Source organism: Pteropus medius, unplaced genomic scaffold, assembly GCF_902729225.1.
Source record: "Pteropus medius unplaced genomic scaffold, Ma_sr-lr_union100, whole genome shotgun sequence".
In the NCBI taxonomy this organism is placed as follows: Eukaryota; Metazoa; Chordata; class Mammalia; order Chiroptera; family Pteropodidae; genus Pteropus; species Pteropus medius.
Window position 1 is genome coordinate 43,749,323 of NW_024349800.1, and position 23,616 is coordinate 43,772,938.

The following is a 23,616-nucleotide window of genomic DNA, read 5'->3' on the forward strand; positions in this document are numbered from 1 at the left end:
TTTCCCTGACTGTCAGAGGTCCCAAATTCGTGAGCTGGCTCTTTGACCCCAGGGATGGCCTCTGCTTCAGATACCTCTCTTAGAGGCACCCACTCATACTCCCAGATATGGCATGGATTTCTACTTGCACTAAAAACTTCTGCCCAGTGGAGCTGTGCCCTCCTCTGCATTCTCAGGGCGGATCTCTTGGATCTGAAGACCAGCTCAGATTGAAATCAAGAGCACTGCACTCCTTGGGTTTGGTAATCTATACTCTTGGCTCCTTTCTCGACTGAGCCAGCCATTTATTTCCATCTACTTTTCCCCCTCCCTTTTCAAAGCTGCCCTTGGCTCATGATTTCTTGTTGACTGGGACTTTTAGAACACTACCCTTTATTTAGAAAGGTCTTACATATATGTAAAATCACCTACTATCGTATGTACTATTTAGTTGGATGAATAGCATCACATATGATGATAAAGTAAAATAAAAATAAAATTTTAGAGTTTTGTCATATCTTAATTTATTTCTATTTTATCTTCTTTCTGATCCCTCCCTAAAGTTATTGTAAGATTTCTTTGTTTTAAAACAAATACTTTTAAGTTACATTTACTGAGGTAACATTGGTTAACAAATAACATTATGTAAATATCAGGTGTACAACTTTATAATACAACATCTGTATACTCTATTGTGTGCTAACCACCTGAAGTCTAGTCTCCTTCTGTCACCTTGTATTTGACTTCCTTTACCCTCTTCATCTTCCCCTAACCCTCAAATAAATATTAATCAAGAACCTAATAGGTGACAAATACCTTTATTATTTTCTTTTATTACAGTCAAATAACTACACTTTGAGCTAGTATTCTTTCCCCCTATTTTCATGAATAAACCAAGACTTGGGACAGTTTGCCCTAAATCTCAGTATCTCTCTCTCTCTCACACATGCACACACACACACACGCGTGCGCGCGCACATACACACACACCCACACACACACAGAATATATAAACACAATATGATTCGAACGCAGATACTTGTGACTTTCAAACCCCATTTAACTTTTCTGAGCCAAATTCCTTTATATTACAGTTGAAGAATACATGCTCAGAAATTAAGACATTTGCACAAACCAGTCGATTGCATTATGTAGGTTTCCTGACTTCCAAACAATACTTCCATTGCCTTTTAACTTGATTAGGTAAAGCAATTAAAATAGATTACACTGATATCTGCGTGGTGGTGGCACATCACTCTTTATTTTCTTTGTCTTTGGCATACCCTCTCTTCTGTGATCCTTGTTTCATCGTTTGGATATTTTTTCCTATTTCTATGACCATGTCTGCTCCTCTCATGTTGTAGGCTGGCAGCCTTAGGGAATATTTAAATTGCTTGGTCCTGAACAAAGTTGTTGTTGTTGTGTGTATGTATATTTTTAATAAAGTCTTGACAAAATAAGTTCTTTCCCAGCAGGTTAATCCTCTTGTCCCTATATTTCTTCTACCATAAAATTGTTGCTATTTAAGCATCAGAAATCTCATCCTAATTCGGCTACAAAACTTGGTTAATGTCAATATCCTGAGGGTCTAAAAGTCGATTAAGCATAGAACTTTTGAGCTGGAAGGAATCCTCAGTGCAGGGCTAATGGAATCTAAGGAGTGGCTCTATTGAAATTTGGGCACTGTGCCTAAAAGGAATCTGATATATTCAGTGTCTGCTTTCATTTCTCCTTTGATTTCCTTTTATATGTGTCAGCACAGGTATAGACTTGTGCCCTCTTAATCCATTTCTGTGAAAAAGCAGTAGAATAAGGTGTGAATGGCCTGGAGAGCAAATCTCAGATCTGTTATATGTGGGTAATGCCAATGCATATTTTCAAACTGAATGCTTTTGAAAACTCTGTACTAGCGAGACTGATCCCTGTGACAGTCTTCTTTGTAGTCAACTAAATAAAAAAGCTGACTTCTGTAATTAGGATGAAATGCATGGTGGAGATCACCTTAGAAACCCTGAATTTGAACAGCCGATGCTGGTTCCTCTGCCTCATTCACAATCCTAAATACTACTCAGCACAAATTTGTGTAAAACTTTGACTTTCTGAATTAAAGCCAAACAAGCAACCAATGAACAATATGACAGAAAGATTTTGCTACCGGACTGTGATATCGTAAGAATTCAAACAACCACAATATGTATCCACATTCACATTTGTTTGCACATCTGTGACTGTGTTGTCACTGTTCCATAATGTCACTATATTATGAAGCAAATATTTGAACAAGATATTAAGAGACTAAATCACCCAGGCATGTTTATTTTCAAATAATTTCTCATGACCCAATCCACTGAGTTTTGTAGGACTCATAAATTACATTGGCATTTAGAGAGGAGACATTGTGCCGAGAAATAGTGTGATTATGTTAGGTAAGCCCAGGATGTAAACTACATTCATATTGCTTTGGGTGAGCACAGGTTACTAGAGAGAGAATAATATACTTTCAAATCTCTTACCACATAATGGCGAGACTTGTTCTGAACCATAGACCTGACCAAAGTCAACATGTATGATGTCAGTTTTGCAACATGGATAAGGCTTGCTTCTTTCCCTGGGAGCTCTAAGATAGGAAACAAGAAAAGGAAGTACCAAAACTTTTAATTCATTAAATATATATATATATATATATATATATAGAGAGAGAGAGAGAGAGAGAAGAGAGAGAGCATCAATTGTTTGCTGGACTATTTTATAAGCACTGGAGGTAATGGCAAAGAAAATTGACAAAAATTCCTGCTTCCATGAAGCTTACGTTTTGTGGAAGGAAACCAGCCATAAACATACTAAGTAAACCAAATCTATAGCACGATAGAAAAAACTAGACCAAAATAAGAAGGATTGCATATTTAAATCAAATAATCTGGTATCTTTCTGAGAAGACAACATTTATGCAAACTGTTAATGGAGGAAAAGTGAGCCATGTGGATATCTGGGGGAAGGGAGTGTCAGGAAGAGGGAACTGAAAGTGCGAAAGCCTGGAGGTGGGAGTGTGCCTGGATATAGTTCCAGAAATGATGAAAAATTTAAGTTATCTGGAGGGAAATGAGCAAGGGGATAAGAACTGAAAGAAAGTGGTAGGGCATGGCTGGTAGCTCTGTAAGCTTTGACTCTGATGACATGGAAGCCACTGTAGTGCTTTGAGCAGAGGGGTGATATGAACTGATTCTCATTAGGAAAACTGGCTGCCGTGTTGAGTGGATCATAGTGGGGAAGGGTAGAGACAGAGAGACTCGTTAGTAGCCTAGGCAGTAATGTCAGGCCAACCTGAATATAGCAAAAATAATGGGATTTCTATACTGGCAGAGTAGCCAAAGTGATTGCAAAATAGATGTAAATGTGTCAAAAGAACAGTTTTCTTGATTTATAGTAATGTGTAATCAATAGTAATAGGGACAGAGTGCTTGAGAAGACTAGCTTATTCATTTTTCTATGATATAGTGCCTTTGACTCTCGGAAAGCACATAGAGGCAGTCATGGTTATTCCCAGCACCTTGCACTTCCTGCCCACTGGACAGCAAACAAAGATGGCAATGAGATTGAGAAACGTAGCAGATTATATTTTCTTAAAAATGGCCCTAGTTCGATTTTTGACCCTGCATACTCTCCTGGAACTTTGCCACACTCTCATTAAGAGGTAGAGTATATTTCTTCTCCTTTGCTCTTGAACCTGGGAGAGTAGAATGTTGTAGAAGCGATGCCATCTGACTTCTAAGGCTATACCATGAAATGAAACATGGTTTCTGTGTGTTTTTATCTCAGAATGCTATGCCCGTAGAACCCAGCCATCATGTTGTCAGGAAGCCCAAGCCACATGGACAGTGGAGGTGTAAGTGTTTGGGCAGTCGGCCCTAGCCCAGGTCCCAGACAAGGGTTGATATCAACTGCTAGATATTTGAGTGAATGAGATTTCAGATGATTCTAACTGCCAGCCATTGAACTGTGACAAATGGTACCAAATATAGCAGAGAAGAACTGTTCCTGACAAGTTCTGCCCAAATTGCAGATTTGTAAGCAAGATAAAGGTTGTTTTAAGCCACGGAGTTTTCAGATTGTTACAAAGGTGTAGATAGATAATTGATCTAGGAACCAAAACCTGTGTTCTGGAAAGAGGAAATCCTAGTCTATAGCAAGGACTGGTTTTCCTTCTAAGAAGCAGTAATGATACAGCATGATTATAGCAGATATAGCTAGCTGCTTTGTCCTTTAATTTCCCTGCAGTATTCCACCCCCCAAAAGAAAACATTCTTAAATCATTAAATATTGAAGTAAAGAAAAATCTGTAACACTTTACTATGGCTTCTAACATAGACAAGGAAAAGAAAAAATACATATATAGATTTTATTTGTTATAATAATATATGTTAAATATATATTAGTATATATATTAAAATACATATACATATGTATAAAAATAGACACTACTGTGCTTTTCCCTAAAGATGCAGCATTAGGGGTTCTGGCTTTATTTGGGAGTCTTCTAATCTAACACCCTCCAACTCCAAGGGTGGGCCCCAGGCTTTGTTTGTTTCCTGTCTCCCATCTCCTGTGCAGCTGTCACAAATGAAACTCAAGGTCACTGGAGATTATCAGATGCCTTCAAAGTAGCTAACAGTGTTAGAGTTTACTTAACTCTCTAGATTACTGCTTTTATTTTGTTTTTGGCTTCTAAGGACATCCCTTGCATTCTTGTAAAATAAAAACAATCCTTTTTTTAAAAAAAAAAAAAAATCCAGGATTTTTAGTTGTTACCAGCAGGAAGACTAGTTTTTAGTATGTGTAGGTGCCCATGTACCAAAAATGAAAATTTGGCATTTTTTTTAAAGTATAGTTTTTATTGAATAATACAGACCATCTTGTTTGTTTTCTCTTGTGTGATAATATTTTTAAGTAATTCAACTGGAATAAGAATTTAGTTAAAGTCAAAGCTTGAAGTTTATTCTCTGAATAATTCTCTTAAATTAATTAGGAGGTTAAACTTGACTTTTTTTGTAAACCTTCTTTAACCAAATGAACAAATGTACAAATTACCTTTCCCGACGCAGCTTTCTTTGAGCTTCATTTGATGACAAAACGTTATTGAAATTGTTGTGTTTGATTTTTTCTTCATGGATATGATCTTGAGAGTTGTGATGATACTCTTAGGTATTAACTGCATTCTAGTTTAATTTATAAATTGAATCAGTTATTCTATTTGGAAGCAGTTTCATAGTCATGAAAACCAACAGAATTAAGGTAGGTAGAATCCAGCTATTTAAAATTTTAAGTTCCTAAGCAATTTTGTGATCTATGCTGAGACCTATGGACCTTCTTATATATAGTGTTTCTTCAGTGCTTCCATTAGAAAATGTACTTACATGTGGAACATATTCAGCTGCAAGAATGTAGAGATGCAGCTGGATTTCAGGCACTCTGTTAAAATTGAAAGCTTGCAGACTAAAGGCAATTTTTTTAAATGGTAACTTCTGCTTTTGAGATAGAACAGACATTATCTCAAGTTAGCTCATTTGTTTTTTGATTCTCTGTGGTTTTTGAGGGCATTTTTAGCCAAATGGCCAATCTGGGAAGACCTAGGAAATGAATGTCTTATCTATTATGACTCGAAAGTCTCAATGTGCAAATCATAAATCAAGTGTCAACAGATGCTACATGAAGCAAATTCTAAACTCAAAGATTCAGAGCTTTGCATAGTAACTTTGTAGGGAAATTGATATATAGACAATAAAGGAAACAAAAGTTATTGGGAGAAAAATGAACCAAATAGGGTTGACTTGAAGGAAAGTCATTTAAAATAGCATCTCTGTGTGAGGCAGTCTGACTAACATCAAGTGAAAAGTATTGAATCATTATTGATTAGAGATCATTTGATTATTAAGTAATTCCAATTACTTGTGATAACTTGGAAATACAATAAAACTAATTTGTAAAGTTTTAAAAATCCTGGTTATGGTACAATTTTACTGAAGTTCAGGTATTATCCTCATGGCTCATGAGGATAAACCAGCTTACTGAAAACTGGGAGCACTGCTCTAAGGAATATGGTAGCGTTGGTACTTTAATTGTCCTTTTCCCTCAAATTGAACTTCATTTAAAATAAGCTTAAAAGCTTCTGACTTTTGACATTACAAAGCCCTAACAAAATAGCATTAGATTGAGAATAATTTACATGCAAACTATCGAAGTTTATTAAATAAATAGTAAACAGCTCTCAGCACACTGGATCCAATTTTTATAATACACAATGCTGTATGTAAATGGTATTTGAAAGCAAGACATCTAAGGTACTTCATTAATTGGGGGAACTATTTATAAAATTAGTACTTCAAAGAGAAGCATTTACAGGTAGGTAACTGTGGGTCCCTGGTCTGGCTGTGATCCAGGCTTGCAGCTAGGGATAGGACTCCGGATGTAGAATGTTACATTAATGTAGTAAGGTGCCTGCACCTAACTTATGTAAGTATGACTCAGGTTATTGTATCACGCATGTGTGGCAGAATGCCACTATTGTTCTCTGACATACATATATTTATAAAGCCCATACGGTCCCCTAGCACAGAAGTACGTGCTCCCCACAATAGAGTTGGTGCCTGCTGCTGTTTCTTTCTCATGTCAGCTGCTCATGCCTTCTTTCAACTGGGCGTCTCACCATCAAAACTTTCCCTTCTTGATCAGCTCAGCACTGACAGTAACATTAAATCATCAATGCAAACAGAAGTTGAAATACATGCTAATTGTGTAAACATTTCAGGTAACTTGAACCAGTCTCTTATCCATAGCTACAAGAAAATAAACCAGGAACCCCATCTCAGACTAGAGACTTTAAAATAGAATCCTTGAGCAAAGTGTTAATTAAACTCAGTGCTAGAGAACTGTGTACTTGACCAGTGAGAGAGGAAGCAGGGACTGGAAGCAGTAAAAAGATCATCCTGTTACTCTTTTAAAAATTCCCTCCTGGTTTAAAGAGACTGAAACAAGGCAATGTAATTAACTAAACTCCTTTTCCAAAGGGTTTTAGGATTAACAATTCTACCCAAATTCTGAAAAGCCGTGCCTCCAAGCAACGTAAAAGAAGATGTTCATCTTAGTCATAGACAACTCTTTCAACAAACATATTTGTAATGGAACTCTCCTAGGTGTGAGGGCCACTGAAGTGAACAAAAACAATGGTGTCTGTAGTTGTGCACAAAACCTGTTGTGTACCTGTTGATTCTTCATTCACTACTCTAGTATTAATTAATTCTTCCTTCACTACTCCAGAAATTAATTAATGTATCTCCCCAGGCATATTAAGATCTAAATTCTTGTCTGTGTCTGAGAAGTTTATAACCAGATCAAAAAAAAAAAATGATTAGAAAGCAATGTTATGAGTGCCATCATACTAGTGAGCACAGGAAATTAGGCATACAATTAGGGAGAATTACTATCTCACATTGCCAGTGTCTAGAAAGGCTACCTGGAGGAAAGGACTTGCATCTTGATATTTGAAGGTGATTGCCAAGTGAGAAGGAGGAAGGAAGATGTGTTCTATATTTTAGGTGAGAAAAAGCAGCATGTTAAAAATTATAAAGGCTCACAAAGCTGAATCTGCAGATAGGTAATGTGGCTACAGTACAGGTAGGAGTGAGGAGCCTGGTTACGGTAAATGCAGAGAGGCAGATAAATCCAGGAAGGTTTGAAGGGCAATGTTAGGAAGTTTGAATTTCACCTGAGAGCTAAGGAGAACTAGTAAAGGCTATGTGGCAGAAAGGTGGTAAGATATTTGTGTCCTTGAGAAGTCACCTGGTGTCAGGGTAGAGTCTATGCTCCAGGTGGACTTTTCTGTGACAGAATTTGTTACTTGAATGCAGGTTCTTACTGCCATTCTTTCTATTTTTACTGCTCTGTCTGTAAGAGTACATTTTTTATTTCATCCCATTCTAATCACAGCTGTTTTTTGAGACCCAGTTAAATTCTCCCTTCCTTCTTCAGCAACCTTCAAGTGTTGTTGAGACATAGTTCCTGCCCTTGTGGAGAATTTCTGGTTTACACCAGCTGGAAGTGAATTCCTTGCATTTCACATTCCTATAGGAATTCCTTCATACCACTCGTAGGACACTTATTTAGAATTCTCTTTGTACCCTTCAAGGTTCTGTCAGGAAATGGGTAACCTACTCAAATTGGGCAATCTGCAAAAAGTCAAACAAAAAGACTCTTTACAAAGATGTAAGGAGGTGCTTTTATCCATATTACTGTGTGACAAACTACCCTAAACTTAGTGAGTGACATAAAATTATAAGCATTTATTATACCTATAGAGTCCGTGCATTGACAATTAGAGAAGGGCACAAAGAGCATGATGATTCTTTTCTGCTCCAAGATGTCTGGGGCTTCAACTGGGAAAGCTCAAAGCTTGGGGTTGACTTGATAGCTGGTATTAGGTTCATTTGAAGGCATCTCTTCTCACATGTCTACCACCTGGGCTGGTGCTGTTGAATGGGTATGTGTACATGGTCTTTCTGTATGGCTTGGCTGGGCTTTTTCACAATGTCCTTACCATGAGACAGTGGGACTTTTTATATGCTATCCTGGTGCTCCATGCAAAAGTTTCCCAGAAAACAAGGCAGAAGCAGAATGGCACTTGATGAGATAGCCCCAGAAGTAGTAGAATACTGGTTTTGCTTCATTCTGTCAGTTATGAGTGAGTCTCCAAGTCCAGCCCAGGTTCAAGTGAAAATGTCCCAGACTTCATTGAGCAGTGAAAGGTGTCTCAAGGGATTTGCATACATGTCTTAAACTGCTACAGCAGGGTTTATGGGTACTAATGAGAGAGAGTGCAGGACCCAGGGCAACAGTAGTAACTCAATTTCTATTTCTATTTCTAAAGAAGCAAAGGAAGGGAGAGTTTACCAGAATCAAGAACTATAGGAGAGAGCCACACAATGGTACTGTGGCCTTCAGTAGACAAATATAGCTAAATGAGGGCAAGAAGGAAGAAAGATGCAAGAAAATGAACACCTGACATTCTTTATGTCCTCCGGTGACTCCTCATTTACCAAACCCAATTTGAAGCCTGGGAGTTTGTCACATACAGATCAACCTCCTTGGCTAAAAGTAGGGCAAAAATGGTAGAAAGTGGATCTGGAGGGACAAACAGAAGATATCTAAGGCATCTTTTTACTGGAATTAATTACCCCACTTTGAAACACATACCTCTATTATTCTTCCCCCATTGGAGAAGGCACAGACAGATAAGATGTGCTTTATGTAGTAGGAGCTTAGTACTTGTTTGTTGAAAAATGAATGATTGATAACCAATTCTATGAATAAATAAGTATACAGAGAATATCTTTTTTTACATCAGTTTCATTTTTTAATTCCATGTGGATTTAGAGATGATACTGCTTATGTACTAGATAGTAAATATGTCACATTATTTTCACCATATACATTTTTTAAAGACTAAATCATAGGATTTATAACAGCTTTTATCAACAAAGTTTAAAATAGGAGTGATGAAGAAACAGATTTATTCATAATAAATAAAGGGACCGTGTTCCTAACTTATAATGTGAGCCGAGAAGTTAGGAGAACTTTGGGGCAAGCTTAATTATATTGGTCACAGTGACTCAAAGCAATATTGCCATTTCTGTAAAATGGCTATTAAATTTCTCCCCTTTTTATTGGTTTTCTAATAGAGAAGAACATTAGGAAGTTAAGGTAAAAAAAGGTTTATCAAATTAAGTATACATTAGACTAAGATAACCAAGATAATTTGGGGTTTTGGGGGGAAATGTGGGTAACAAGGTATTGTTATGGCAAACTGAGGTTAATGTGCTCTGTTATGTATGGTTTATATACTGGGATGGTTTATACACTGTCAGTGAAACTAACGCAAGAGGGGAAAAGGAGTGAGTTGTTACCAGGCACATCCCAGCTAAAGCAAAAGGAAGGCTGAAAGCATTTATTATCCATCTTCTCTACTTATTAGTATTGCACCAGAACCAATACAAAATATACTAACATACAAACTTGCAGCTCTCAGTTCAGTTATATGGTAGCAATTCCTATTATGCTGTTGTCCTATCTCAAAGAAATGGCTATATACAAATTTAAATCCCTTCAGTAAATAGTTTTCTAAACTTTCATGTTATAATTTAAATTGAACAGACTCTTATTAGAACTTATATTCTTTCTTCTCGATTCTCCATTTGCCATTCCTTATGCCTAACTTCCCTGATTTTATCAATGGGATTCTATTCTCCTAGACTTAGAGAAATTTTAAGCTAATTTCTTTCATTGACCCCCTACTCTCTTTTTCATTAGTCATTATGCCCTATTACTTTTCCTTCAAAATGCCTCTCATCCTTATATTTCCTCTACTTTTCTATTCTTACCGTCATTGTAATTCATGAGCTAAGGTAATTTGAAGAATTTCCAGGAGGATTGGGCACCAGTCTTGGATGCTACACAGCCAGGAATAAGACAGCCCCTGTAAACATCATCTGGCTTACAATCTTTTTATATAAAGCAAGGAAGCTGAGACTCAGATAACTTGAGGGTTTTGCTCAAGATCATAAAGTTGGTAACTGGCAGAGGTAGACTTGGAATCTCAGCCCCTGCTTATTTCACTCTGCTATTCAACCTACCTAAAGGAAAGAGACTTTAACTGTAATGCTTAATATTGCTTTATATGTGCAAGTTTTCCCAACAAATCTTAATTTCATTAAAAAAATATTTAAATGGTTATGCAGTAATTCTCTGTGAATTGGGATGTGATACAAAGGGCACTAAGAAAACAGTATTTTTATTTATCAGATGCTAAAACTCTAATCTTTGAGTATAATCATGTGATCTCTAATTAGGAGCTCAGCTCGTATTTAGTTGATGCAGAAAAGGGTGATATATTGGAGGCCACAATGGAGTCTATCAGAACAAATATCAAATTTTGGATTATAGAAAAATCTGCAAGATGTTTTGAGGGCAGAGGAACCGGAATGGTCCAATATAGTACTCTATCTTAGTATTTTAAATGATGCTCTTTGTATCTGTTCATCACCAAAAATGCATTGTATTTCAGAGTCATACTCTGAACTGAGAGCTGCAAGCTCGTATGTTAGTATATTTTGTATATTGGTTCTGGGGTTTGGAGGAACACTGTATATGTAGGAAATATTTGTCTGGCCTGTCCAGGAATATTTAAAATGCTCCTAAAAAGGTTAAAATGTTACCTAGGAAGTATTACAAAATCAAGTTATTCTCATTATTAAAAGTTTAATATCGTGTCACAATATCTGGTTTTAGGTTCCTTTGCTCTCTGCTATACAAGGCAAGTAATTATTCTGCTGGTAATGGCATACTATCTTTTCTTCATCAAGAGCTTAACCAAACCCTACTTTGATCATTTATGTTTAATTGAATTAATTAGCTTGTTTAATTAGCTTGTTATCTTTTTCTTTCTATCTTTTTTTTGTTTTTGGTACACCTTCTGCTATGGAAACATAGACAACTTTCTGTTTCAGAAGTGGACCAAAAAAATGCCTCAAGTTATTATTTCTAGTTTCAGATTTCTCAAACTCTATGGCTAGAGCATCACAGTTTATCTCATCAGGCCTCCTCATTAAAGAACAGCAACTCTATAACCCATGAAATTATCTCTTCTTATGGCTTGTCTAAGGTCAGTAATATTTTTCTGGGTTATTACTTCCATGGGTCTTTAGCTGCTAAACATTTGTGATTTGCATAATTTCTTCCAAGAAAATAAAGTCATTATTTTTCCAAAGTTTAATACTATTTTCTATCTTTCGTTCGTATTTTTAACTTTATATTTGGGTTTTGCAACTGGAAAATACATTTCATGCTTTACATATATATCTGTTTATCTTCTGAATAAGAAAATTCTTCACATTATTCTTTCAATTACTCATTAATGTATTTGTTAAAAAATCAGTTATTGAATCTCTTGTGTTAGATATTATAGTTATTACGAGAACAGTTATTAACAGTGTCTGCCCTTAATGAATTTATGATCTAGTAGTAATGATAATTAATGTACGCTCACACTTTGTATTCATTGTTTTAATTCCAAGTCTGCCATGTACACACTGAAATATTGGACAAACCATAAGATTGTACTTTAATAGCTTCTATTTTTGGTCATTGTAGGCATTAAACAAGAAAATACAAATTTCTTGTTAACTATATGCTAATTGTTACATTTACTATATGCTAATTGTTACATTTTTATTATACATGGTAGAATTATGTGTTATGGGAGACACCAAGAAGGTGTTCTGAAAATTTAGTTGAATCACAACACTCTTCAGGGTATTGATACCATTCTAATCTTATTTAATTGAATATAATAGGGTGATAAATATTAGTCAGATTTCTACTGATACTATATACTCCTTTATCCTTCAAGTCCTCATGTTCTTGTGCAGATTTCTATTGATTACAAACAAGTGAAATAAGGAAAGTGAAAGTGAAAGACTGGAAAAGATAAAACAAAAGAGGGCATATAGGCAAATCAGAAAAATAGCATAGTAAAAGGTAAAAAATAAATTTGGAAAGTAGACTAAAATAAAAGTCTCAGTGGGATGCAGAACACTAGAAAGAGTATAAGAATGTTAAAAAACAAAATTTAGCTGGGTAAATTATAAAGATTTTATCTACTTTATTCAATGATTCATGAATTGGACAGCATCCACTCTAGCAGATAGAAAGGAGCTCCAAGGGGCTGTAGGAAATGAAAGAATTTGATAGGCAGAAGAGAGTGAGAACAAGGAAGTTATGCTAGGCAAAAAGCAGATTCGTTATGGCAACGTCACTTTCCTTTTGGAGATGACAGAGGTCTATCAGGTGGGTTATCTAACTAGTGATTAGGTGATTCCCGATTGACTGGTTTAAGACTTTATTTCTAGGAGAGCCAAAACTGTAATTAAGTTTCAGTTTAGTGAGGTTTCGTGATGTGAGGTTTATCATAAGTGACTTTGTTTTGGGCCTGTTGTCTTCTTTTTAACTATAGAAGGAAGACAATGAGAGAGTTACTGATGAGAATAGATTAGAGAAGTTATTATTAACTGAACTCTAATATAAGAAGAGAATTGGCAAACACTAGGGACTAAAAATGCTGATTATTGTCTAAACATTTTCCTATTTTTAATAGAGGCAAAAGAGCTTTAATATCACTTATTCATAAATCCATATTTACACATTTATGTCATTTACTTTTAAGGATAGAAACATCAATGGCAGGATGGAGGAGCATATAAAAATAAAATATTAGAATCAATATTTATGAGTGACAATTACTGCTGGCTATCTACCACTTTTTTTTTCAGAACCCAGTATTTTAGGCTATAGTGTCACTATTGGCAGGGAATGTTAGCCTTTAGACAATCCTATTTCTCTCCAATATTCTGAAGGTGGGCAAATAACACGTTATGATTAATGAGACCTGAGGGAAATTTTCTGAGAAAGATTTTTCTCCTAAATAAAAAAAAGATGAGCATAAAGAATTGCAGAATTGCATCATTTCCCTTCTTTCTGTGTTGGATTGAAGTTGTTAGAGGAATTACTATAGTTATTCATGTGATCATAAAAGAAAATCAAAAGAATCACAGAGAAAGTACCTCGAGTTTTAATACTACTGGGCCATTGAACCAATTTTGTAATAACCACCTACCTTTGAAATTACTATTACCCAAGACAATAAACTCATTTTAACCTACCTTTGGTATGTTGATCCTGCTGATTAAGGAGTTTTAATTGAATCATAATATAATTAGTTCAAAAAAGACTTCTCTTTTAAGATGACTCTTTAAGAACTCAGAGGAATTATCCAGGAAATTGATAGAGAAAGAATATTCCAGGCCTTTCCTATAACACAATCCAATATGTCATTAAAAAACTCAAATAGGCATGCTGCTTTTCTTATTTATATGTTTACTGAGACTAGAATATTGTTTTGGAGAATTTTGATCATTAAGAAAACTCTGGTGTTGTAGCATCTGAACTATTAGGATCATATCAACTATTACATTTGAAATTTCTTCACTTAGAAAATTTGTTTTTTTCCTAAAAAGGTCAGGGTTTATAAAATTAGTAAAATTATACATCTAAAATATACACATGCATATAAGTACAAAACGCATACATACATAGAATTCAGAATCAGCTAACATTCAGAATCAGCTAATTTTCATTTATCTTTGAATATATACAATAAGTAGGTTATCTAATTTGAAATCCATTATAGATATAATTATATATTCAATTAAATAGATTCTAATTTGCTTACCTCACATAGAAATTTTAGAACTAGTTTGTCAATATCTAAAAAAAAAACACCTCGCTGGCATTTTGATTGGAAATGCATTGAATCTATAGAAAAATTTGTGAAGAACTAATATCTTAAAAATATTGGGTATTCCAGTCCTTGAACACATTGTAACTTTTATTTAGATCTGCATCGATTTCCTTCATTAATGGTGTGTAGTATTCATCGTATAAATCAAGCTCCTATTTTGTTAGATATATATCTCAGTATTTCATTTTTTTGGTGCTACTAAATGTTATTCTTTTCAAAATTTCAAATTCCAATTTTTAATTGCTGTTTTATAGAAATATGATTGGCTTGTATATTGACCTCATATCCTGCAATCTGTAAAATGTAAATTAGAAAATGTAAACCCATATATTAATTTGCTCTACTTTTCCTTTTTTTTTAAGGGAGCATTTTAGGTTATTGATTAAGATACATCTTTTTCTTTAATATAAGCACTTAATGCTATAATTTTTCTTCTCAGTACTTCTTTAGCTAAATCTCACACATTTAGATATGTTGTATTTTAATTTTTCATTCCATTCAAAATATTTTAATTTATCTTGATTTCTTTTTTGATTCAAGAGTTGTTTAGAAGTGTGTTGTTTAATTTCTAAATATTTGGGGGTATTCCAGCTGTTATTTCTACTGTAATTTTATTACAGCCAGAACACTTTACAGGATTTCTATGCTTTTAAATTTGTTAAGATTTGTTTTATGGCTCAGAATATGGTCTGTCTTTGAGAACATTACTTGTGCATTTAAAAGAATGTGTATTCCAATTCTGCTGTTGTTGGGTAGAGTATTATAATATTCTATATCTTTACTGATTTTCTGTCTACTTGTTCTATCAATTACTTAAATTGGAATGTTGAACTATCCAACTATAATTATAGATGTTAGTTATTTCTCCTTTCAGTCAATTATTTTTACCTTCATATAATTTTAAGATCTGTTGTAAGGAGTACACACATTAAGGATTGTTATGTCTTCTTAGAGAATCAACACCTTTATCATTGTGTAATGTCCCTATTTAGCCCTGTTAATATTGCTTATTATAAAGTCTACTTTATCTGACATTAATATTCCTACTTCAGCTTTCTTTTGTTCATCATTTGTGTGGCATATATTTATGCTTTTACTTTGACTTTATCTACCTTGTGAGTTTCTTGTAGACCATATGTAATTGAGTCTTGTTTTTGTATTCTTTTTGATAATCTCTCTTTTTAAATTTTTTTTTTTTTTTTTAGGCCAGTCACACTTAATGTGATTATGGATGTGATTAAGAAGTACTATTTTGCTAGTTTTCTAGTTCCATCTGTTTTGGTTTTTTTTACTCCTCTTTTTTTGGTAGTATTTACATATGTAGTTACATTTTATTTTGTGTATTGACTTATTGACTCTTTTAATTTTGATGTCTTTTGCAAAACAATATCATACTGCTTTATGTGTAGTTTAAGTGCCTTATGACATTATATTCCTATTTCCTTCTTCCTCTCTACTACTGTGTTAGACTATTTTTATATGCTATGAACATGTAATATATGCTCTCTCTTTACATTAAACAGTTATCTTTTAGCACAATTAATAAAAATAATTTTAATTTTTTCTTTATTTTTTTATTTTTCTGTGGTTTTTTTTGCTACTGTTTCTAGAAGACTCTAAGATATATATTTATATATAAAATTCATAATCATAGTTGTGTTTACTATTGCCATTCAAGAGCCAGTCTGATATTATTTGTTTCTATATGAAAACCTCCCTTTAACAGTTCATGTAGAATGGTTCTACTGGCAATATATTCCCTGTTCTTCTTTGAGAAAGTCTTTATCTTTTTCATCTTTGAAGGAAAATTTCACTAAATATAAAATTCTAGATTTTTTTTTTCACTACTTAAGTATTTCATTCAACTCTTCTTGTTTTGCCTGGTTTCTGACAAGATGTCCACTGTGATTCATACCGTTGTTCCTCCATAGGCAAGGTGTCTGTTCCCTACCGTTCTCAGGCTTTCTTTAAGATTTTCTCTGTGTCTTTGGTTTTCTGCACTTCGCATAGGATACGCTCAGGTGTAGTTTATTGGGGGTATTTATTCTTGGTTTGGATCTATGATTTGGAAAATTCTTGCCATTATCACTTGATACATTTCTTCTGTACTCTCTTGTTCCATTTACAACTATGTTACACTTTTGAAATTGTCACACAGTTTGTGAATGTTATGGATTTTTTTTCACTTTTTTCTCTTTGTATTTCTGCTTGAGAATTTCTGTTATTCTAAAAGTGTGTTCCTAACGATTATCATTAATGAAGTGGGATAATGTCTGCCTAGTAGGTGAGACTGTGTAGGTTAAACATTGTCGAGGACACTTCAGGTGCATTAAGTCTGTCACTTTATGAATCGGAAAGCCTTTTCAATTTTCTAAAACAGTGTCTAGTAAGTTCATAAATGGAGAAGATTTTTGAAAAGTGAAAACTCTACCTAGTAGAACTTACAAATCCTAGGTAGAAAGTGAAGTTATTTTAACATATTTAATAGATTGACACTCCTAATTTGGAAAAGTCATTCGTAGAAGAATTACATAGTTTTTGGAAATCAAGGACATGAAGAGTAAGTTAGAGTTGATATCCACTTAATTGTCTTACTCAGTTGACTTTATTTTGATGAAGGTGGGCAGATGTAGACAACTGTTCTCACTTTCCACTGTCACTGTTTTTCTGGTGTTCTTTTCTTTCTTTCCTTTTTTTTTTTTAATGGCACAACATGTTTCACATCCCACAGTAAAAACTATCTCATTGGAACATTGGAGAAAGGGAGACAGACTCTTCTTGGAGGTTTTTATGGTAGAAGAAGATTCTCCATTTATATTGGTGGCACACTGAACAGATTGATGGTATGTTTTATTTTATCATTATCAATATCATTAATCTGCTGTGTTTGTATTATGGACAACTAAAAATATTCTTTTTTTCTATTATGTTCTTTATTCTACTTCGGACATTTATAAACCACTTTTGATGGTGATGCATTCTTTCTTGCAGGCACTAGGATATAATGATAAAAACATGAACTCTCCCCTTGCCCCAATCTGTTCATAGGATATAATTAAAAATTCTTAATCTCCTCCTCTTAGGTTTTTATGTTTGTCTATAGCCTGGAGCATTTTTTAATGTCATGGAATTTAGTTTTTGTGCTGAAAGAATAGAAGTATAGCTTTAATGCCAAACCCAAGAAAGTCTTATATTCTCTTTTTCTCTATTTCAATTTTGAATACCTTCAAGCCGAGCACTTAAATAAATATTAGCTACTACAGTCTAAAGATTTTACTTTGATCTATATATTTGATTTATTGTTTCTAGCTTGTAGTAATATGTCACTGATTAAATTCACATTGTATAATTCAGTAGCTACAGTTTTTAGATTAAAAACACATGTGACTTAAGAAAAAGCATGTTTTATAGAAGTTTGGATACTCTGTTTTCTCACGGTTCAATAAAAACCTCAGCCTATTGAATTTCAACTCACAGTACAAGGCTCATCTCTTTAGTTAAGCCTTTTTCAATTTGGCTATGAACAGCCTATTGCTGTGAGAACCTGAAAGCTCAGCATTTTATTTTATTTGCTGTTTTATACCTAATGTGTATCCAGTGGCAATAGTAAGCACAACTATTGTTATGAATTTTATATATAAGTATTTATCTTAGAGTCTTCCAGAAACAGTAACAACACGGCAACAACGAACTATGGTTTCATATCCCTGGAGTAAGAAACAAATATGTATTCAGTTATATCTACAAATTTTAATAATGGGTATATTAAATTAATATCAACAGCCTAAAATTTTTCCTTACATGTATCTAAGCACAGCTTTAGAATGAAAGCAGAACTTGCTATAAATGGAGAACTATACTAGGAAACCAGGACATGGCTTTTCTATTTATCTCTCAAAGGAAAAAAATAACGATGTGATTTACTATTTAAATTTTAAATTGCTAATTTAAATTTCCTTCTGAGAATTTTTTAAAAGAGAGTCTCAAACACATTTTGTTGCTCTGTAGATATGAGTGAATATGTGTGTAATTAATTACTCTACTAAATGTTGCATATTATGTTATAGACTGAACTTGACCCATCTCTCTCTTTGGATGTCCAGTTCTGTTTATCCAATTGACTTTTAAACATCTCTTCACTAACGTCCTTGGGGAAGCTCAAATTCAACATGTCTAATATTGAATCCCTCCACACAAAGCCCTTGTTAAGTGCTTGATCCTTTGATACACCAGATGAATTAGAGCCTAAGATTCGTGAAAGACACCACCCTCTCTGCCTGGCTGCTCAATATGGAAAGTTCTACCCATCTTACATCACCGACTCTGTCAATTAAGTGGATTAAATAATTCTCTGCATGTCTCCATCACTGTCTGGTTTTAGGCTTGCAACATTTCTCATCTGAATTTCTGAAATAACCTCTAACTAGTCCCTCAGATTTAAAATGAGTTTCCTTACAAACCAGCTTTCAAATTTCTATCATGCCTGCAGAATAAAATGTAAGCTTTTATATCTAATATGCCAGGATTTTGCCTTCACTGTATGCTTGTTTATGTTTGTTAGATAAGGACTGGCCTTTTATGAAGCCACTTTCAGTCTAATCTTCATGTTATTTTCTGCCTCCTTGTTTTTACTGCTACTATTCTTTCAGCTAGTAATGTTTTTCTATACTTCTACTGACTAACTTTTAAAGCATGTCTTCTGGGATTCTATCCCTCAGTCACGCCCTGACTTAGATACCTCTGCTGACCCTGTTAGGCTCCATTCATTACCATGTCCATTTTATAATCTCTGATCATCAGAAAGGCCAAGGCTTAAAGCTCATGATCCTGGGATGCAACACCCCCTTGAAGAGTCTTTTCTTTAGTAAACATCTTCACTGGCTCTCTCTCCCACCCTGTCTTTGATGTTTTATTTGCTCTTTTGTGGTCATGGTTGTTGGTCATAATTTTAATAACTAAATCTTTATCATTCACCTCAACCCATTAACCTACGTTTGTTCCTTTTCCCTGAGAGATTCCTACATTGGGTGGTATGCAAGACTAAGTAATCCCTAAATTCCCATTTAATTTTCGGATTTTATTATTCTGTAGTGTTTTACTTCCTATCTACAATATTGTAATGGGAAAAGATGCAGAGTTGTATACACTATAAGCTGGAAATCTGTGTCACTTGGACCCTTGTTTTTCTATATTCATTAGCATATCAGTTTTTTTTTAAGTACCTAAGCATGCTTTCTTCTGATGATGCTTCAAATTTGCTACCTGTACTACAATCTCCAGGCTTTCTAGCAACTCTACTCATAACTGCTTAGCAGGTAGTCTTATTTTAGGGATTAGCTCTTTCTCAAAATATTGCCGGTCTCTTTAGGTTGCTGTAAGTTTAGGTAAAACAATGTCTAAGACATTCTTAACATGGTCCTTGAGAAAACAGAAAGCTCTCAATAAATGTTATCTACTTTTTAATACATTAAAAATATAATGTTCTTGTAAAATTGCAATACTATGATTCTGGAATGACACATATCTGTGAGGTAGGGGCATATGTGCGCAAGTGCACAAAAAGGAAGAAGTTGGATGAAAGATAAGTATGAGTATGAGACCAAGGGATATGAATAAAGCTGATAAACTGAGCCTTGAAGTGTTTGATCTTCAGTAGTCTCAGAACTCTGTTTCATATAAGGTAGATTCAAAGGCATTGAAAGAAAACAAAGAATCCTTTATTTGAGTGCCATAAAAATTCTGCTGCCTCTTAAAGAATTACTGAGCTACTATAAAAATTTGTTTCTTTTAAAATAAAAATATATTATGTTATAGTTTTTTATCATATGGGTAAAAGACAGTGACTGAGCTATGAACAGAAGTGAGAATCTTCTCTAGGCATTGTTTCAATCATCATGAATCTGTGGTACATGGAGTCTGTTTAGGAGGAAAATATTTAATCTTCATGACTTCTAGAACCTACCATTACAGATATGAGGGGTTTACTTTGCATCTGTTATTCTACTTCCAATTATACTTTTAATCAGAAAGGTAGAGATATCTCTAATAAAAGTCCTTGTCCAAAGAGATAACCAAATTAAAAATATGCTTACTTAAATTTGTTTTCTTTTTATATTATATTCCCGTCTGTTTCTCTTCCTTGCTTTTCCAGGCTTGGCTGAAAGTCTAGAGGAATAGACCTGTTATTCTCTCACTTCTCAATACTTATATTATATTCAATTTTGTAACTGGTCTACCACTTGGAAACATACTATGTACTCAGATTTGGATATCATGCAAACAGTGATTGTAGATTTCATTTTACCCACAATTTGAATTTGGAGCCTATATAACTAAAGCCTTTCTATACTTCTAATACTATCTTTCCAATCCTACTTGAGAATAAAACAGATCCATATAAAAAATTGCAGCAAAATGAAAATGATCTCTAACTATAATTTAGAGCTGCATGAAATCTGTGGTAAATGGAATAGGTTTGAAAGGAAAATTTCTAATCCTCATGACTTCTTCTAGAGCCTTCCATTAAAAATAATTAGGGACTTACTTTTGTACCTATTATTCTACTTCCAAATCCTACCTTTTTATACTACCAGAGCTAGTGACATAGACTTTTAAAATAACGCTTAATTTTTTTAAAAATTGTTTTTCAGATTGATTTTTTTCACAGTGTGATGATAAGAAAACAAATTCTCTCTTTTTTCTACGTATGTATGCATGTATAAATGTATGAATTAAAAGAAAGATATTGTATATGTGACTCAACACTTAGTATTTGATAATTATGATAAAATTATTTTGATGTGAAAAAATGATTAATTTGTTAATTCTAATTACCAGAACAATACTATGAAGATGCTCTTATTTTTGCCTCTTATAGGCAAGGGGACAGAGGCCCAGGGCCACAAGCCAGCAAATGGCAAAGCTAGAAGTCAAACCCAAGCCTATATGTCTCCTAGTTTTATGTGTTCAATTTTAGCACATTGTTTTATTGAATCACACAAATTGAACATGGAGGAGAGAAGCCTATCAAGGCTACAAATATTGATGAATTTAAAGTACATTTTTAGGAAATTTAGGGCCAAAAGAAATGATTAGGAAAAAAAATATGAACATAAAAATTGAGTAAAATATATTCTGGATTATTCCTTGCAAAGTCAAAGTGCCTAAAATAACTTGTTTCAGTTGTGGCGATAGAATATAGAGATTGAATGCTGCTTATTAAGTAAAATTTAAAAATTACTCAATAAGAAGTCAGCAGATGCAAAGGTGACAGAAGCATGATAATTGATGAAAAAGAAATTATTTCAATATTAACTCATTTTCTTCTTGGTCTTTGCCATTGAGTTAGTGTTTTGGCATTGGAACATAACCGACAGAGAGAGTACAGGAGGATGAATTCTATGCTCATCCCAGAGAGCACAAGGGGTTAGATGGTTACGACAAACTCTAATGGCATGGTTGGGAATCACCATAATGTTTTTTCTTTACAATGCCTGAGGTATTTAGAGAAAGAGCAAAGCAATTACTCTTTCTTGCCCACTGCCACTTTTTTGTCTTGTAACAGATTTTATTCTTGATAGAGATAGTCTTGATCATACCATGGAACCAAGGATAAATATTATAGACAAAATAAGGAAAATGGTTGGATATTAGAGAGTGAGCTGTACTTGAAAGCATTCAGTTTCTAACATTCTGCTACCAAAGAAGGCAAGAACAACTAATGTAGCTTGTCACTAACAATAGAAATTCTTATACTTTACCCAAATATTGTAGTTGGAAATAAACTAATGTGCTCTGTGAAGGTAAGTTGTTATAAATGTTATTAAAATTTTAACTAAAAGGCTTTAGAAAAAATCTTATTATTATAATGGATCCTAATCTGGTTATGGTAGAGGTTGTAATCTGATTGGAAATTGAAGTTAGAAATTAGTTCTTATATTTGAGCTAGTAAATATGACTGAAAACATTTTTTATAATGAAAGACATGCTATAAATTCATGAATCACTATAAACTTCAAGCAGATACCTAAAATCTACTTACACACTATCTAAGCATATTATAATATAACTTCTGAAAAACAATGAGAAGGAGAAAAATATAAGAACAGTGGAAAAAATTACCTTCAAGATTACTTATCTTCAAAAAATTACCTTTAAGCCAGAGGGGAAAAAATTACCTTTAATAAATGTAATATAACATGTAAACAAAAAAAGAAAAAAACCCATAAGTATCTAAATAGATGCAGAAACAGAATTTGATAAATTCAAAATCTAAAAAGACAAAAATCTTAGTAAGGTCAAAATTGAAAAAAACTTCCTTAATTTGATAAAGAAATTATGCAAAAAAAAAAAAAAAAAAAAAGAAAAAGAAAAAGAAAACTATAGCAAAATCCTCTTGAATAGCAAAATGTTGAAAGCTTTTCCTCTTAGGCCTTTGTGAATGGAAATTCTGAAGCATGTACTTAAGGAGAAAAAGAAATAAACCCAGAAGGAAGGATTGAGATGCAAGAAAGTGAAATGATTAAAGAAACTGGTAAATTTTTAGGTGAATATAAATTATACTGACTAATTAGGCCTAAATGTTGATCAAATAACAAGGAAGAAGCAAAAAGATTAATTTAATCATCATAACTAGAAAACAAATCTAGATAAACACTATTTAAAGGGATGCACTTAGCAAAGAATTCAGAGTGCAGCAAGAATGCTACAACAAGAATAATTCTTAAACACTAGCAACATAAATTTGAAAATTTTAATAATTAAGGCAACAAAATTTGATGGTACGGCCATGCCACTCTGAACGTGCCCAATCTCATCTGATCTCGGAAGCTAAGTAGGGTCTGGCCCGGTTAGTACTTGGATGGGAAACCACCTAGGAATAGCAGGTGCTGTAGGCATTGAAACAAACAAACAAACAAAATTTGTAATAGCAATAAAAATATCAAGGAATACATTTAACATAAGGAGAAAAGTATGCATGTTATTAAAACACCTTTTAGAAGTCCTAAGTACATGTAGAGTTTTACCAGAGATGATAATGATTAAAAATTCTATATTGCTTTTATGTTACAGACAATATTCAATGCTTTATATACACCAGTTCGTATAATCATATGAGGTATACAGTATTATTATTCTAATTCACACATGACAACAGAGGCACAGAGAGATTAAATGACTTTCTTTTTGCTATCTAGCTAGTAGATGGGGTTCTAGAATTCAAATCAGCAAACTTT

General features: G+C 33.7%; 1 pseudogene; it reads left to right on the forward strand.

Moving 5' to 3' along the window:
• The first annotated feature begins 23,158 nt into the window (after positions 1–23,158).
• On the forward strand, positions 23,159–23,277 carry LOC120622556 (uncharacterized; annotated as a pseudogene).
• Positions 23,278–23,616: the final 339 nt, after the last annotated feature.